Below are 18,996 nucleotides of genomic sequence, written 5' to 3' on the forward strand. Positions count from 1 at the left end.
GCTTAACAGAGTGAGAGGAGTTGAGAAAAGGACAAAAACCTTTTCTGTGATCAGTGTTAAAGGTCTTTGAGAAAGTCCCCAATGTAGTATTTTTTCCTCAAAATTACGACTTGTTTCTCTGCTGATTGAGGATTTTAAAAAGGCTAAAGGATATTTGCAGTTCTAATGACAAACAGATACATGGACATTGTGCACTTTCATTATCAGCTGCTCTTGTGTTAATGATTGATGTAACTAAGGCTGTGACTTGTTTCTTTAGCTTGGGTGTAATTTAGGATTGCAGTAGGTAGAGCTCAAGACACATGTGGGTAAAGGAAGGGAGACTTCTGTCTGTCAGTACAGGCAGGAAGCTGTTTTTAGCTTTATTTCCTAAGGAAATTAGTGTCTGCAATGCTGTCTGTATGCCCATCCTCAGTAATTTTTCAAGTTGGTGGTTGATGTCAACAGTATTTGAAATAGGACAGAAATCTCAAAAAGTAATTATGTTCCTTCAAGTTGGCACAAGAAGATCTCAACGGGACAGAGATGGTTTCTTGTACCCTTGAGGGGGTCACAACAGACCATGTGGGAGCCAGGGATAGGACGTGGGACAGTAAGCATAAGCTTTTTCAGGAAATTGGGCATTTTTTTATTCCCCTGATTTCAGGAAAACATATTCTCTGTGTACCCATGGGAGGGTATCATGTAAAGGAATAGCTGCTACTGCACAGCAGATTTATTAAGGTGTCAGGGGCCACTTTGGGGTGAGTTAGTTTACTGACCATGCACTGTGGTTTCGAAGATAAAGTGGTCAACCTGTAAGTTTGGGAGGGGCAGATTTAAGCCCTTCAGCATACATGACGATGGGACACAATTTACTGCAAGTTTTGTTTCTCACTTTCTGTTCTTTCACTCTCTTTCTGTGAAGGAAAAAGTGTTTGTGGAAAGGATCCGTCTAACCCGAGGCCAGTGATGCCAGATCATCCTGAGGCTGATTAAGGCTGAGTTTCCTGGTCAGGCAATAATGTGCTGCCACTTTTGGCACAATTAGTTTTGCTTATTTGGTTCCACAAACAGGGAAGGGAAGTGGGTGCCAAAGAGATGGTTAGGACAAGCTGTTTGTATCTGGTCTTAAACAGTTTCTCCATCCTTGATTTCTTTCCCACTGTATTTGAGTTATATTAAGTGAATGTGATGCACAAGCTATTTTCAGAAAGTGGTAATTATATGAGATTTTTTTCTTCTGGTATTCTTTAATTTTCTACTGTATTCCAATGCTGCTAAAATATTGTCCAGACAAGATGACGATAAAATCTGATCATCTGTTACTGTTTACTAATGAAAGCAAAATTGGAAGATTATTTAGCAACTTTGAAAATGGTACTTTGACAGTTTTTATTTTATTGGAGTTGTTCTAGTCTGTTATTTAACAAACCATCTCTTTATTGCTTAAAGAAGTGATTGCAGTATTTCACAAGAAACTAATTTTTATTCAATTTCTATTCACTCGTGCAGTGTTCTTCTGATAGCTTTGTTCTCTGCTTCTCATACTAATTCCTTTTAAAGCAGTTACTGGACTATCTTAATGAAATTCGGCATTTCAGCCCCTTTCACTGCCTGGCAAATACAGTGCACAACACAGCCTGGTCAAGCACATTACCACTTCAGCACAGGCTGGTAGTAAAACTGGCCACTCCTGAGCCTGCAAAACTTTCCTCAAATACCCTTTATTTATGTGCATATCCCTTTTTAAGGTACTGTGCATAAAGCAAATACTAGAACATCTTTTCAAGACCAAACTGGTATTACTCCAGCAATGGCCAAAGCTAAATATTTGTAGCAGAGGAAAAACATGTATCAGGCAATTACTCTAAATGATGATAGAACATTGTTGCAGGTTTTGTCCAAAGGCAACCATCAGTTTATCCCTGATGGTATAAACTACCCTGACGTTTCAAACCTAGTGAGTGATATGGTGAAAACTGTATCAGTTCACACGAAAATCAGCCCTGATCTGAAACTCTTGGCAGGGAGTTCTGCAGGTTAATTGAATTAGAGCCTGTGTGTGCTGCTTCATCCTATCAATTTTTATCTTTTAGTTTTATTGATAGATCTTTTACTTGCGTAGTCAGGAGTCTTAATCAGCTTTCTCATTCTTTTTCTGCTGTTCAGTCATCGGAGTTTTTTTCATTCCTCCTCTATAAGGAATTTAATAAAAAATTTTTCTACGTTCCTGTAAACACAACCAGGCAAATTTCATTTAGGCTGCAAGGGTTTGTTCGGTGTAGTGTCAACCCTCCTACTGTTTATCTGGGTGAAAATAAAATATTCTTATTTTCTTCACACTTAAGGATATATATGAGAATATATATGAATATGTATGTTTTGTAGAGATAAGAAATTTTGGAATTTTATAGTTGTGAGTTGAAGCTGTAGCAAATGACTTATATTTGCTATACAAGCTGCCAAAGAAACTTTTATAGAGTTCAGAAATGGAAGGTAAAGGGTATATATATATCCTGTCACTGTCTCTGCAGGGCAGCTCTTAAAATAGGATTCTCCTCTATATATCCCCTGGTCTATACTGAAAAGCAGCCCTGAACAGAAGCTGGCAGTCAGTGGGACACGAAGAAAACTGGGAGGGGGGGTTTTCTGGAACCACCTTCTTAATTCTGATCATTTTTCCACTTCTCTGGTGAAGTGAGAGAACTTGCTTCCTCTTGCTCCTGTCTGGCACCAAGAGCCAGACAAGACCTGCAGCAGGTAGGGTGCTTGACTGAGCGAATACAACTGTCAAAGCCTAACACAGGTGTCCTGGTGAGCTCAGGGAACAGAAACGTCCCGAGGAGCAGAAGGGCAAAAGCTCACTTGGTCTCAATTTTCAGTATGAATACAGACCGTGAAAGCGGGGCCTCACGATTCTTCTGACTTTTGGGGTTTTAAGCAGGAGGTGTCAGAAAATTGACCACAGAGATAACTGGCTTGTGGAAGCCAAGCATTCACAGTCGCATTTTGATCCTTCAATCTCAGCTCTTCCAGTCACTGTGAAGCAGAATTCATCAGGCACTGGATTGCTCACCCATAACAGGGGATATGAGCTGGGATTAGACTGTTGTGAGACAGGTTAGTTTTACCTACTCATGATGCATTGTTGCAACATCATTCTTGCTCAGTGCAAGAGGAACTGCAGGTTCAGGCCCTGGTCTGTGTGCTGGAGAATCAGCACTAGACACAAGCTTTTGTAATTAATTTGTTCACAGGTTGCCCAGAGAGGTGGTGGATGCCCCATACTTGGAAACATTCAAGGTGAGGTTGGATGGGGCTCTGAGCAGCCTGACTGAGTTGAAGATGTCCCTGCTCATTACAGGGGGGCTGGACTATAAGACCTTGAATGATCCCTTCCAACCCAAACTATTCTGTGATTCTTAAACTGGCTTGGAATTCTTTGGCACCAGAGAGCCATTCCACACTCAAACCTTCACTTACCTGAAAGACAAGCCTATTACAGGGGTATTTAGAAGCCTGCCTACTTTCATCTGCTATTGCTGTATGTTTCTCTTAGCTGCCAGTTCTCAGGCTCTGGCTTTTTGCAAGCCAGAAAGAAAATAAGGAATATTCTGTTCTGTGCTGTGGTCTAGGGGATTCGCAGGTCAGTGTGTCTCACTGGACAGTGTCTGTTCCTTCCCCTCAGCTCCCAGCTCTGTTCTCACAGTATGTCCAATTTGCACTCACAGGTTGGTAGAAGTTGAATACAGAGATGAGGTTGCCCTGCCCTGGTCTGAAGGTGAGACTGGGAGAGGAGAGTCATGCTCCAAGCCCTCATCAGCTTTCCCAAACCTGCTGCTCAAGGAACGCAGGGCACGTCTACAAGCAGAGTCTCAGCAGTGTTTGCAGTGTTGCGATGTCTCTACAATGCTCAGGAGCAATTCCTGTGGATGGTGAAAGGCACTTTTAATAAAACCCCAACCATTTACCTCATGCTTTTTTGAGAAGCCGGGTTGCCACTGGGGTAATCACTCTAATAGAACTGGAAAGGTGTTGTGCTACAGTTGTTTTCATATTTATGTGGTGCTCTCTTTATTATTTTACTGGGTCCACTATTGTATTTCCCAATCGGAGCTAAACACTTCTGAGCCCTGGGGATTTTTTACAATTATTGCCACTGACAGAGCAAACAGGAGTGAGGAATCTGAGCCGTTGCTATAGAGGCTGCATATAACACAATACCCGTGAAGCACTGGGCATAATAACCATAACATGAAAAATGAACTAATGATTCTCTGCCCACTTCCAGGCAATGAAAAATTTCCTGCCAGTCCAGACAATGTCGTCCTCCCATGTGCTTGTCCGCAGAGGTCTGACTCTGTCCTGTGGTCACTGGTTAGTTTAAACTAGTGAGAAAGTGTGTGTATTTGAGGGAGAAGCTGGCCATAGGATTATTTAGTGTTTGTATGGCATCATCTGTGCAATGATTTCATGGCATTTAGGCATGCAAGATGCTGTTTTGACTTCGGGTGGGTACCAGTCCTGCGTTACATCTCGGGGAGGAGCGAGGGCTGAATCACGGAGAGCGTCAATTCGGCATCCTTACTCATTCAGAGCATTGTTTCAACCTCTGCATAGCTGCACTGTGCATAAATATCCTGCTTGGTGTGAGCAAAGATGTCACAGTGTAAGTGATTTTAGCCTAATCATGCAGGAAATGGTCAGAAAAGATTAGCCCCCAATCCTGTGTCATAAGCAGAGACAATATGAGTAGTGATCCATCCATCCTCATGAGCTAATATTCAGCTTTTTATTTGATGTGATCAACTGTTTAGTCTTTAAATTTTCCTTTTGGTTCTCTTTGTTGAGATTTTCAACACTGTCCAGTGTGGTTTTACTCCGACCTCTTCTGTGTGTAATGACCTCAGGGGTCATGATTCTCCCACAAGGACTGACATCAGTTTTCCTTGCCATGACATCCCTCACATGGGTTTTAGGTCCCAGTTATGGGGCAAATAGTCCATATGAAGCAGTATTAGTTCTCTATGGGCGGATGAATGAGAAGCACCATGTGGATATCAGCAGAACTTGGCCGCTTGTTTTGATGGCATCATTGCCAGCATTTTCTTTGGTTTGCTCCATGCAGATCTGGGACCTTGTGTTTCATTTGGAATTTTGCTCAGGAATGAACCCAAGCTTGGGAGATGATGCTGCCAAGTTTTCTCTGGTTTTGTGTCAAGAGCAACTTTGGATTGAAGCTGGAATTGAACCAGACATGTGATCTGACTCCCATACTGTCTCCTATGCTGAGGAAAGCCAGTCTCGTCTGGCCAAAATGGAGTCAGACAGAGGGTGTTATGTGTTCCTGACGTAAGATTAAAGTAACATCTATGGAGGTTTTTCCTCTCCTCTTTACTTTCAGTCTCACAAAAGAAATTTTGTGGAACAAACTTCAAGTGAAGGTTATGAATGTTCTTTTTTCCCCTCTTCATCTCTGAAGTAGTGGGTTAAAAGGTGACTCTGCCCTTTTCATGTGTGTGGCTGAAGCAAAAGGGTTCAAAAGTAGTGAGTGAAGCTCAGTGTTTGAATGCCAGGTGCCTGGAACTTCTGCATCTCCATAGCTTTGGGGACAGGTCTCCAAGAGCAGCAGTTGACCCCCACTTTGAAATCTTTGAAGTGTACTTCTGGGCACTGAGCTGAAGGCTGTCACCTGAGGGTAATATATAAGAAGCCAAGTAAGTTGTTTGATGTGTTAGCATTTCTGTTGATACAAATAATTAATGAGAAGAATGATTTTTGGACCCGATTTCTTCTTCTCTCAGGGACAGAGATGCTCTTTATTTAGATGGTTCTGCACTATTTGTCACATATCAAAAAAGACATTGTGAAAGAGGATTGGGATGGCATTTTTAAGCGTATTTTCAACAAAATCCATAACGTGAGATCCTTGAATGTGAGCAGTGGTTCTGTGTAACCCCACAAACAGTGGGAGGGACAAGCAAAGGGGTGCTCTCTATCTGCCAACACTTTTTGTGCCCCACTCTTGCCTCCCCTGGATCGTAATCCCTCATTGAGCTGTGCCAGAGTGTCTGTGCTACTGAGCTGAACATCTCTGCCTCAACACTGGGTCCAAAACCAGAAAGCCCCTTCCGTGGTCTTCTGCTGAGCTCTACCTCGAGCACAGAGGGGAGACCTTGGGCATGGACCATGAGGTTTAATGTTCCCAACTGTAGCTCCTGTTATTTGCTCATGCAAAATATCTCTGCTGTTGACAGGAGTTAATTTGCCCAGATTGGGAAGACCAAGAGAGATGTTTTAGGGCATATTTTTGTTCTGGATGGAGATATAAATTCCGCCTATTCATATCCAACAAGTTTTATTTTTAGCATTTCGATGCAGAATGATAAACAGGCAGGGGAAAAAAGGACACCTCAAACTCTGTTTTCAGATGTATAGAGATATACTACTGTGTTCCGTGGAGTTTCAGCTCTCTCTTTTCATAACAGTGTGTTGCTTCTGAGCTCTGTGCTGAATCAATCTATTTGCTTTCCATCTTGGGCTGCCTTTCCAGCAATACCTGACCGGTGCTGATCAGCCAAGAGAGATGTGATATGTGACCTACCCACTAGACTTACAGCAAATCATGCTCCTCATGGTCTATTTTTAGAGGTCTGGTTTCTGTGTTAGGCTCCTGGAATTCTGTGTTTGCTTCATCTGGAGTACAACAAAAAAGCTTTTGATTAATTTTAGACACAAAGCTCCTTGGAATGAAATTTGCTTTAATAATGGAAGTGCATTAAAAATTTATATGAGAAACGGGAATTTATGTCTCCCTGGGAACTGAGAATTTAAATACAATCTACCTAAGACATACATTCAAGATGTAATAAACACCAGACTCATGCTGGATGTTTGGGCCCTGTTGAAGTCTCCATTCCCATCCTTGTTTAAAAACCTTTCTGGTAGGAGCTGGATACCAAAGCTTCCCACTCACAGTCTTTCTCTATTTTCTAGCATAACTAAACACACTCCCTCCAGGATTTTTCTTGGTAAAGTGAAAACCTCTTACCTTTCTTGTTACCATGTTCTGACCACTTGTCCCGGTGACCTCTGCTGAGTTTCAGACTGTGAGATCAGCCCCAGCCTGGTGTTGGTCTCAAAACGCGACGAAGCAATGCCCTCCTGGACTCTCCTGGGTATGTCAGTACAGCTCAGAGGGACCTCTGGGAATTTTGCTTTACAAGCCAGTTGTGCCTGATTAGCTGATCTAGCAGAGAGCTTTCCCTGAGCTGCTGGTCCCCAAGCCAGGTTTTTGGGGAGGTTTCTTTTTTTTAAGCCCTCAATATTTACGTTTACATTCTGTTGCTGAAGATCAGTGTATTAGTATTCTGTCCTTCTCTCCACTGAATTGCAATTTACTTATTTTTTGTCTGTTATCAAAGTCCCAATGAATTTTATTTTGTCTAATCCAAATCATCAGTAGCACCTTCTACATTGAATTAGTTTTCCTTTATTTTTAGATGATTTTTTCCCTTTTCCTAGAACTTAAATTCTCAACGGAAATATTGGTTAGATCTCAGGACACACCCTCACGGGTTTGAAAGATCAATATCAATTCAATATTTCTTTAAAAATCCTGAAATTTTTTTGACAAAATATACCACATCTTCAGTGATCTCTCTTTGAATACAGATTTTCCCTTGCTTTAAATCACATTCATTGTGTACAGATTCAGACCGCAAATGGAAAGACAGATAGTGAAGTGCCATGGAAAAGGCTGTCACTGCTGTTCTTCCATCCCAGTTGGAAGCAGGAAACTCTCTGATTATCAATAATTATCGTCTGGGTCAGCCCTATTTTGTAGTCTTTTACCTCAGTCAGACTTTTGAGTTCAGAGCAAGGATTTAAAAGCAGATAACCTACAAAAATGTTATATCTGTGACAATATGAAACAGGGCACCCTGAGGTAGTAGATATTTTTGAGTTTGGGTTTAAGAAAATGAAAAAAAGAGATGATGTCATGTAATTCTGGGGTCTAAACACAAGGCTGAGAATCCAGAGCCTTAAAACTTTTTTACCTGGCTCAAAGACTCGGCGTTGGAAAAGGGAAATTGTGTTCTGGATCACTTTGTCTTTTTTAAAAAAAGAGGTGTCTGGGAAAAGTGCACTAATTTACCACTGTGAAGGCATAACATTTTTTAAACTTACTTGTGCCCATACAAATTGAAATGGAAACTATTATTTTAATGTTGAGCATTACCTCTTTTTTTGTTACAACACAAGGTACTCTTTCCCAATGGGTGCTGGCCCTAAATCAGATTTCAGTCTTACAAATCAATCTTATTTTTTTTCTTCCAGCTATCTTTTATTCTAGTTTGTTTCTTGCCTTTTACAACCCTTCTAAAATCTATTTAGTTTTTATGTTCTGCTTAATATACTCTCCCAATATTCAATTTGCTGGAGGTTAACAGCATTCTGATTGAAATTTCCATCAGTTCAGAAATAGTATCAAAAGAGAAAATGATAAACAGGGGAAATCTAGAGTATTTTTAAATCTAAAAGGCTAATTTAGGCTAAATGCAAAATGGGTGTGAACAACTGCCCTAGCATTTTCACAATAGCCAACCAGATGCTGTCTGAAAAAGAAATAGCCCTAATATCCTCATTTCTTTTTATGCTAAAACATTGGCAGGTATTGATATAAGAGGCAAACTAACTTATTTGAACTAAATTGGTCAGTTCACATTGCACAAAAGGCTTTCAGCTGCAGCTGCATAAAACATGGTACAGAGGCCCCTGGATCCTGGAAAGCAATGTGTGAAATTGCCTGAGAACCACAGGTTTGTCAAATTATTGTTTGTCTGTAAATATCACCCACTTTGGAGTTTGTTTTTACTGAGATTTTCTGACCAACTCCTCTCACTTCCAGGGTGCAGACTGGAGTAATTGCATCTAAAATTTGAGAGCACAGGATTGGGATTAAGGAGCGTGGTATTGTCTACTCTGAGCAGCCTCTCAGGCAACTCATTTGAGACACAGATTAAAAACACAAAACAACAAACATAAAATATAAAAAAAAAGCCAACCCACAAACAAACCCAAAAAAACCCACCACAGCAAAATGTTTTGAATATTTTCCCTGAGATAAATTTGGGGTTTGCTATGGTAGCAATGATTTGCTTGGGAGGAGGAAATTTAGTCTTGGTTAATAGTGTTGTCTTGAAAACGCTGGAGATTTAAATCCTCTATAGAGGAGATTGTCATCACAGCAAAGAGGCTCCACTGAAAGGTCTTCTATGGAAGTGAGAAACCTTCGGGCACCAAGAGTGCCTTTTTCTGATGTATTTTTAGCATTGATCATTATCTGTTAAGAAGAGAAGTGAAATGTTGGGTAGTATATACCAGTTTGGTTTTATTTTATGTCTTATGACTATTCCCTGTGTGTAGCTAAAGCTTCCTGCCCAGTTCAGGTAAAGTCCTCTCCAAGGATCAGTCCTTCTTCCATCCCTGGCTATGCTGTAGTCAGTAGTCATCTCATTTAGGTTTTTTTTTTCCCCTGCGATATATCCACCTCGAAATACTCATCCTGTTGCTAAGAACACAGTCTATTACCAAATTTAGTCTCTAGACAAAAAGACACAGTGAATGACTGGCCCGATTCAGCTCTGTTAATTCATTAACTACACAGATTTACAGAAGTTGCACAGATACATTGTTACTGCAGGTACCACCAGAATCCAGTCTGCAAAAAAGCCATCCCACAGTACTTGAAAGGTTCAGTATTGATGGAATGAACAGATTCCATCAATAGATATTTAAGGTCATATCCTGAAACTCTTAATATCAAGACTGAACTGGAAAGTTCGGTCGCTTTCTGATATCAGGGTTTAGTTTAATCCCATTTCATGAAGAAAATTATCTTAAATTTAGTTGACTGGTACAAGTGACTTCAGTCACACTGAAGATAATGAGGATTAATTGTCTTTGTGCATGAGCTTTTTTGGTCTGCCAAATGCCTTTGCAAGATGCCTCACATAAGGCCAAAAAAAAAAAAAAAGAAAAGGCACTAGGAAATAAAAAGAGGAAGGAAGAAAGAGCCCACTATGTGGTCTTTAAGTTTCACTTTTGTAACATGATTTATTGGTCTCTCAGTTTTGTTTCAGGCCCCAGCTTGGATGACAGTGGCTTACAGTGTGACCACGTAGGCAGGCTTGACAGAGATGCATGTTGGATCTGTAATGCAGAGGAAGCTGGAAGGAAAGGTAGCTGAGAGTTCAGAGAAATAAAGCAGCCTTTTTCTTTCTTTTTCTTTCTTTGTTTCTTTCTCTTTTTCCTTTTATTTTTATAAGAGCTTGTGCATAACATCATCCATTTGCTAAACTATTTGCTTTCCCTGGGCCATTGAAAGTTTACATCTGCTTGTCCTCATTATATTTTTGCATTGCTTACTACTTATACAGAAGTATAACTTCATACCGTTGATTTCTCCCGATGACCAATAAGCCATGAATCAGCAGCAAGATAAACAAGTTCCAACAATGTTACCATGCACTGATATTTATCTTTACAGTGGATGTGAAACAAGATAAATTACAGAAACCCCACCTACACTTCTGACACCTACATGTTTCTCAGCTGTTTTTATGCCCATGCTATCTGAAAATGGATTTGACATTAGAAATGTGCCTTCAAAATATTGATAACAATAAAAATTCAGCCCGCTGAATTACTGGAAAGTTGTGACTGTAGGAGTTTGTGCGTAGTTAGCTCACTTTTGTAGTGTAGGTGATATTTATCTCCTTTAATTCGAAGTACCTTAAAATCCAGGCTCTGTCCACCATCAGTGAAGTGAGATGTGTAGTCCCAGGGCAGTTCTTCCCATCCTACAAGAGCTGCCCAAAATAGGTGGAACAGAAACACCTTTGGAAGTGTATTTATTTCCATGAACTTAGAGAGGAACTTGCTTTTGCATGGCTGCAGTTTGAGATGAATCCTATTGATGAGACTGATTATATTATTGCTATATAATACTTTATATGTGGAAGACATTGCAATAATACTTATTTTATTGGGCAGGTCTGAGGAAGAAGTATATTGTACCTGACTAAAGAAGCCTCCTGTGGGGAAAGGCACATATAGATTCAGTAGAAATTAAGGACAGATCATCAACTCTTTTTGTCACAGGCCGCTAAGTGTCACTCAACTACAGTATTACCAGCCTGAAGACATTAGGGATATATGTTTCAGTGTTCCAGAAATTCAGATGTGGGCTTCAGGCAGAAAAAGAAGCATGAAAAATCCTAGTGCCCGTGGGCCATGTTAAATTACTGTGTAGGTGGAGTTCCCTCAGGATACCCTGTCCTCCCATCTTCCAGAGAAAGTTGAAAAATCCTGAAGGATAGGAGGCTCAGTCTGTGCTCCAGCATTGTTGTACATTAAAAATAGCAACAGCTGTCTCACATGATGCTCTCCTGGCCCTCATCTTCCTGGTTTCCATTAAAATGCAGGATTTGTTGTTACCTTCCAAGCTGCCCAGTGCGACGCCCCTTCGAGGAGAGGCCGTGGTTGCTCTGTGTGGCTCCCACTTCCTTCTTGACATTGCTGTCATGGCTTTGTAGGGTCTAAATAACTTGGGGAGGCAATTCAAGGGGAATTGTTTGAAGCAAAGTGAAGATTCTGATTTTCCACAGCAAATGAAAGTCTTAGCATTGTCGGACAATAACTCATCCTGGGTTCTTCTGACAAATTGGCTCGATCGTGGCTGACGAGCACCGTGCAACCACAGCGACAGTGAATCTTTCGGAGTCACTGCAAATGTGTTCAACTCCAAATAAAGTGATGGAGACGTTTTATTTTCTTTTTTTTCAGTGAAACCTCTTGACTGATGGCACAGACTGGCTTGGCATGACTGAAAATTCGCTCTGTCCATTTTCATTCAATATCTCCTATTCAGCCTCACAATGTCCCTTTAATGACACCATTTAGGAAAATGATTCTATTTTGCAGTAATACTGACAGGCCAGGGCGTTCATGCTTGTTAAGCAAACTGGCTCATACACTGACCAAATCACTGCTGCACTACCCTCTTTGAGAAAGCATTTACCACTAAGTGTTTGTTAGTGCAGAGAGAACCCAAGCTGTTTCTAAACCTTTGCAAATCTAATACAGACAAGGCTTATCCTGGAATATCATTTTAGAAGGTGAACTCAGGAGCTATTAAGAGGCCGAGGTATTGTTAGCAGAGAGAAGAAAATAAAATACATGCTGAAAAGAGAAAATAAGATTAAAGATAATAGTTCTGCTGTAGGGGCCCCTTTAGGCTATCTGGAGAAAGAGAATAAGGTTTGTAATATTCTGCTCTTTCTCTCATATCCTAGAGAAGTCCTCATGTGCAAAATATTTTTAATCTCATTTTCTATTCCGAGACTCTGTTTCACGAAGTCATTTTTATACATCCCAGTATAAACACTGCAGCAGATTTAAGAGAGGTTTTGTGTCTATCAAAATTAAGTGCATGAGCCTGTGTGCAAGGCTGGGAAATGTTGGGAGGCAATCACAGTGGAAAACAAACATACAAAAAAAGCAAACATCAAGTAAGGAATAGTTTTATTTCTCAGATAAGTGACTTTATTCCCAAGGCTGACTAATGATGAAGAAGAGAGAGGTTATTCGGTGGTTATCACAGACAGTGGATGATTGGGGCTTTGGGGTTCTTTTTCTTTGCTGACTCATTTTCTGGCCTTTAATGAGTCAAACTCTGTGTCATTGTACTCTGCAAAAATGGGTGTAATAAGGATGTGTGTCCCAGAAGCATTCTGAGTCTTAATTGACATCGGAAAAATATACTGATTTTTTTGTTTGAAGACACTAATATGAAAATAGCATCACTAATGGAAGTACCAGTGCTTTCTATGTGGGCGTGGACCTAAATGTTTTGGATTTTCTTTGTTTCCCTTAGTTTTTATACTTCATGGATTCTGCAGAAAGTTGAATGGCTCCACTAGTGCATTCAACAAGGCCACTCAAAGTGGACATTTCTCTCTTCCCATGTTTCTCTTTTTATATTGAAATTTACAGTTGTAGTGGTTTGAACGAGGTTTTCCCCCTGCAGTTATAAAATGGTAAAACCCCTAGGGGGTGGTAAGTCTTGAAGTTTTGAAGTTTTAGGCAATGAGTGCTTCTGCAAAATATAAACATATCACAACCAAACGGAAGAGAAGGGTAGTTTTAGTTTGGGTTGTAGAAGAAGAGGTAGCCATGTTGTAAGACCACGAGGAAGGGGGCTCGGAGCCCCTTGGGGCCTCTGGGGCCCCCCAGCCCCAGTTGGGGGCTGCAGAGACTTGGAACAGTGTTAAGCTGGACTAAGTATCTGTAGCTGAACCTGGAGATGTTTCTTCACTGTGAGCAGAAGCGGCAGCGGCAGAACTGCACTGACCGGAGAAACGGTGGCACAGAGCCAGAAGAGATAAGACGAAGCAGCAGAGGCATTACAGCCAAGCAGGAGAGAACTCCTGGAAGGAGAGAGAGAAAGAGACAGCAGCAGAGAGACAGAGTTTTGGGGGTAAGAACTGAACCAGACCCCCCATACTCCTTGCAGATCCCTCACGTCCTAGAAGGGAGGGGTGAAGTGCGACATGCACTGCAGAGAAGAGCTAAGAAGCTCAATTGTCCTCAGAGCTCAGCCAGAACGAAATGTGTGGGAGGTGGACCTTGGGCCCTCCCTTGCTGCAGCTACAGAGAAGCTAGCAGCTTGGAATCAGAGCCAGAAGCTCTGCAAGGGGCTTGAGACCCCTGAAGATACCAGACCATCACGGAGACTCCTGTGCTCCGTTGATATGACCGTGGTGGAACGATCTTTGTCTGGGGTGAACGTAGCCCATGGAAGACCCCTTTGCCTGCGTCAAGGGGCCGAGAGGGGCTTGGAGGCCTCCCTCGTGAGTGCTGGCAGAGATCCAGCTATCAGCTGCTGCGTAGAAGAAGAGAACCTGCTGCCTTAGAGACATTGCTGCTTTGAAGAAGGGATCTGTCCTTCTTCCCTCCTGGACTTTTATTTGGAGGGGAGAAGAGATTTAATCCATTGTAAATACTTATGTCATGGTAGAGATAGTTGAGATCATGTGTATAATGTATTATAATATTTATTTATGTGTACAGTCTTGTAATATAACCCTTCCCCCCATTTTGAGTCTTGTGTGATTGTCTGGAAAACATATCTTACACTAGGTTGAGATGTGGGAGGGGGGCTTGGACTAGGGAATTAGATTTTGGAGATCTCAAACCATGACAACAATTTATCCAAATTGAACTTTCTCCTTGACAGTTGCTGTACCTCTGCTTTTGCATATATTGCTTGTTAAGTCCCTTTCACATGAAAGTCTGGGACAAAATTCCATTGATTTTCAGTAGGGCAGGATCAAATTCAATATTAGGAAAACTCCATTTCCTGCTAATAATCTATTTTGGTCTCCAGACAATTTGCAGATTTGTCTTTAAAACAGATGTCTAAATCTGATCGTCTGCTTGTTTTGTTCTCTCTAAATAACCTGCAAAAATTGCATTTATAAGGTTCAGTCCTGCAGATTCTTATCAGCGCTGCTGCTGCTCATTCAAAGGTGACCCTTTTTATAAATCAGGATTTCTTTTTAGAATGAAGGCTGGCAGTATCAAGCGCTAAAATTCTCCCACCCATTTGTATTTCAGACCAAATTTCATATCAGTCAGCTGACTGTGTTTGCTTTGACTGCAGCAAAACCTGGTAAATAGAAAGTAGATGAATTAATAGTGAACTCCACTAAATCAGGAAAGTTTGAAGAGATCCTAAAAGAAAAAAAGGTCTTCAGCAATTAGAGACCATGGCTTGAATGAAAGAGCATTTCTGTCATGTTGGGGTGCACTTGGATGACATGGCCAGTAATACTTAGTTGCAACACCAGCTCTGTTCTAAACAGTAGTCTTTAAATTGTATTAAATAAAATATAAACATGGGATCTACATATGGTTTCCAAATAAGGATTGCATAATTCATTTTAAGGGAAGTATATTAAGAAGGAGGGATAGAAGTTGTGAAGCAGAGACCTGGTTATGGTGGAGGTTCCAGGAAAGAGACACTGAAGCATGGAGTGTTTCTTGCAGCGTCTTTGATGAGACGTTGAGAGATTCAGAGCTGGGCAAACACAAATCACGGGAGAAAAATTGGCAGAAATAGGGGGCCACATTCAGACTGTTTTTCTACAGGAGCCTATCTATAGCATCTGAATTTGGGAAAGCAATCAGTGATTCAGGCCACCTACAATCCAGCACTGCCAGACCAGGCTGTCTGTGCTGTCAGTGGAGAAGAGCAGTCATGATACCTAAATTAGCTCCTGGGAGCAGATTATTCTGAATAGAGCCCTGAATTTAGGAATGGAAAGAGGTTCTTTTACAGTTTAACCAAAGAAGGCTGTTGAAACAGCTGGAGACCCAAAAGGATGAAAGTGTGCATATTGCTTGGCTCTGATTTCCTAATTTAATAACTATGGAGGAACACGAAAATCTGGTTTACTTTAAGGTAAAATTTAGAGGAAAAAACATAAGGAGAAAATAGAAAGTAGTGCTGGTTTCTCCAGTGCCCATGTATGTTTTGGGTAAGGATTTAATCATGCACAATGGTAAATCCCAGGTCTTCAGTGAGGAATCTTAAAGCAGAAGAAGTGAAATGAACAGGGTGGCACTGCAGAAAAAAAGGCCACATAATTGCAACTAGGATTGTGTGTGGCTGATAATGGTAATTCCAACAAACGTATTTAACAGAACTCACTCACTGTTGCTCTTTATCTTTTTATTGTGGTTGCTTGTTGTCAAGGTGGTTTTGCACTGTGTTGCTTTTTGTAGTTGTGTGTCGCTTTTAACTCATTGTCACACTCTAAAATTTTAGTGCTAATAATAATTGCAGACAGGTTTTAGTTGTCCCATGTGGGTCCATTATGCTCACTCTTCCTTGTTTGGGATTTTTTCCCCCTTCTTTAGTTGGTATGTTGTGCTTAGAGTTGCGTACAATAATGTCTAATGAATTTCATGGATGACTAAAAAAACCTGTGCAAAAAGGAAACAAAGACTAGAGAAAATGGGGATGCTTGAGCTCAGAAGTGTAGGAAAAGCTAAGAAAACTGTAGAATAAAGCCTATATTACACAATTCTCTTGCATATTTTTGACAAAGATGACTTTAGCCTCTTGATTTAAAAAAAAATAAAAAAATTGGAAGTTAGTGGGTGGCTTTTCTAATGGCTCAGTGGGTTTTGGCTGACTAATACTCTGAGTCTTAAAGATTATGAGCAAAGTGCTGTTGTTGTCTGTGTTATAGTTTAACTAAGTACCACACAGCCACTCACTCATTCCTCCCTCCCCGGTGGGATGGGGAGGAGAACAGGAAAAGGTAAGATCCATGGGTTGAGATAAAAACAGTTTAATAATTGAAATAAAGTAAAATATAATAATAAAAATAACAGCAACAATAATAACAACAATGAAAAACAAAGAGAAATAAACCCCAAGAAAGGCAAGTGATGTACTATACAGTTGCTCACCACCTGCTGACCAATGCTCATCCTATCCCCAGGCATCAATCAGCCCCTCCCAAACAACTCTCCTGGTTTGCATACTGGGCAAGATGTTCTCTGGTGTGGAATATCCATTTGGCCAGTTTGGGTCACCTGTCCTGGCCATGCTCTTGTGCTTCTTGTGCACCTGCCCACTGGCAGAGTATGAGGCACTTGATTTAGAGTAAGCATTACTTAGCAACCATTAAAACATCAGCATGTCATCTGCATTGTTTTCATACTAAATCCAAAACACAACACTGTACCAGCTACTAGGAAGGAAAGTAACTCTATCCCAGCTGAAACCAGAACAATCTGCAGGGAGGAATTGATTGCTCTGCCCAAGAATTAAGCAATTTTTAACGTGGAATTCTCTTGACCTGGTGTTGAGTAGGGCTATCAAAGCTCTTGACCTGGTGTTGAGTAGAGCTAGTCCCTGAGTCCCAAATCAAAGGGGAAACCTCATCAGATTCTTTTGTTCGTGGAGTGGGGCCCAAGGGGTCAAGAAACTGAAGTCTCTCAATCTCATGTTCCTTCAGATAAGTGCAAAAGATCTGCCTGGGTTTTAATGGTTTAATATAAAGAGACTTCAGATTTTCCCCACTGTAAATGGAAGGAGTAAATGTGGCTCAGAAAGCTCCAGACATGTTCAGCTGTAGGTGAGGAATTTGTGACAATAGAGAGCTGCCTCTGGAATGAGCCTGTGGGTAGATGGTGTGTATACAAGCCTTGACCATCATTAAGAAACAATGCTGAACTTCTTTCAAGAAGAGAAATTAATGAGTGGCATTCACAGTGCTGCTGGTATCATTTTCCAGGCAGAAACCTTGTCAAATAGTGAAACAAAAGAAATTTCAAAAAGCTCTCTCTCATTTTGGGTTGTTATCAAGACAGAGGCTGTCAAGAAACCCTAAGGACTTTGGGTATTTATTTTACATGGAAGGTTTGGGGAGGTTTTGGTGAAAGGTAGTGGTAAATAAAAGACATGATAGATAGAGTCAGAGCTCAAAAGACTCACTGGAGTCCTATATGTCTTCTTTCCCACACCAACTGGGCCAGTATCTCTGCCTGGGAGTGTAAAATGGACAACTAATCTCTTCCAAGCAAGCCAAAATTATCTTTTCTCAACCCAGTTGATATAATGGTTGGTATTTCAAACATCAGGTCCTGCACTGTGTGGGTGCTCATTGTGTTTATTGTTAAGTGTGGAAACGACCCGTTAAATAAATGAAGTATTAAGTGTTCCAGCTTCTCTCCTCAACAGCTTCCCAACATGGGCAACTGGATGTTTCCCACTGAACTCACTGGCTGACAATGCTGCTATTTGGGATGCACAGGAACATCTATCATTTGGCATTTTTATTTGCTAACTTTGATCTCAGCTTCAGCATCTTGGAGAGCTTGGCATTGTAACTCACTTTCTCAACTCAGTCAATACATGAGGAGAAATACCACTTGGAGGTCATAACATGCTGTTCCTTCTTCTCTGTCCTGCCCTATATCCTCAACTGGATTTGCAAATCAAGTCATGGACATAAATGTTATATGGGAGCCAGAATGTAGGAGTTATAATAGCAGGTCAGAGCAGTTGTCTGGGATTCTGTCTGGCAGAGTTGGCACCATAGGTCTCAGAAAAAGGAGGGTTTTGGAGAGTAGAACTGAACATGAGTTGGGAAGATGAATGGTGATTTTGTGCCTTCATACATCTGTGTTCAAGTACTGAAAAGGACAGGAATTACCACATGCACTGGCTTGTGGAACCATTTTGTGGGAGCAAAACAAAATGTGTCATCATTCCTCTCTGTAAAGAAAAAAAAAGTGTGTTTTCATTTCAGTCTTTTCTCCTTCAATCTCCCCCAATGTCTTTTGAATTTGTTCACAATTTTTTTATCCAATTTGATAAAGAGGTAGAGAGCTCAGGGACAGTGAAATTCCTGCAAATTTATGAAATCTGGGAGAGGAGACAGACTTGAGGGAATGAGGGACAGGCACTGAGAAGCAGACTGCAGTTTGGGCAAAAACCTTTGCAGGCACTACCAAGCCCATATCGTAGAAGGTAAAAAGAATATTGCAAAGTATCTTAGAATCAGCTGATGTTGAGTCAATCAACCACAAGAAAAACAAGTCATAGGTAACCAGTACCCTTGGAATTACTTTTTCTTTTATAAATGGGAAGACAGAGGGATGAGAATGAGATATTTCTGCACTTACTGCAAAAATGTATAAATGCAGCACAGCAGTGCACTGATCTCTACTTTTTCGTGTAGTCCTAGGATAGTAACAACTGGTGCTACGAGAACAGCTACAAATGCTTTCTTTCTGGACAAGTGATGAAGTAACTTGCCTGATGTCAACATTATAGAACAGAAATCAGTCATCTCTCTGCCAGCATTATCTGTTTCTTGGGAAGTTCAAATACTGTTCTCTCTGGTGCAGTTTCAAATCAGTATCTCATTT

The 18,996-nt window shown here is 40.9% G+C and overlaps 1 protein-coding gene across 7 annotated transcripts in view; it reads left to right on the top strand.

The window, feature by feature from the left end:
• Positions 1-18,996, top strand: part of TRAPPC9 (trafficking protein particle complex 9) — a 457,529-nt gene that overhangs the window by 396,406 nt on the left and 42,127 nt on the right. The gene's annotated exons all lie outside the window — the stretch shown is intronic.

Source organism: Corapipo altera, unplaced genomic scaffold (genome assembly GCF_003945725.1).
Source record: "Corapipo altera isolate COAL_440 unplaced genomic scaffold, ASM394572v1 51, whole genome shotgun sequence".
Taxonomy (NCBI): Eukaryota; Metazoa; Chordata; class Aves; order Passeriformes; family Pipridae; genus Corapipo; species Corapipo altera.